The following is a 481-nucleotide window of genomic DNA, read 5'->3' as shown; positions in this document are numbered from 1 at the left end:
TGCCCTACTATACTATGACGTTTTTTGACTTTTTTTTGCCATACTATACTATGACGTTTTTAGGTCTCACTATACTATGACATTTTTATGTCTTATTATTTACTATACTATGACATTTTTTTGACATTTCTATGCCTTACTATACTATGACGTTGTTTGACATTTTTATGCCTTATTATACTATGATTTTTTTTTACATTTTTTTGCCTTACTATACTATGATGTTTTATGACATTTTCATGCCTAACTATCCTATGACGTTTCTTGGCATTTTTTTTGCCTTACTATACTATGACGTTTTTAGGTCTTGCTATACTAAGACGTTTTTTGAAGTTCTATGCCTTATTATACTATGATGCTTTTTGTGTCTTATTATTTTATGACATTTTCATGCCTAACTATCCTATGACGTTTTTTGGCATTTTTTTTGCCTTACTATACTATGACGTTTTTAGGTCTTGCTATACTAAGACGTTTTTTG

Source organism: Seriola lalandi, unplaced genomic scaffold, assembly GCF_002814215.2.
Source record: "Seriola lalandi dorsalis isolate HSWRI2012SDOR001 ecotype SW California unplaced genomic scaffold, Sedor1 jcf7180002054677, whole genome shotgun sequence".
NCBI lineage: Eukaryota > Metazoa > Chordata > Actinopteri > Carangiformes > Carangidae > Seriola > Seriola lalandi.
Note: the sequence above shows the minus strand (reverse complement) of the source record.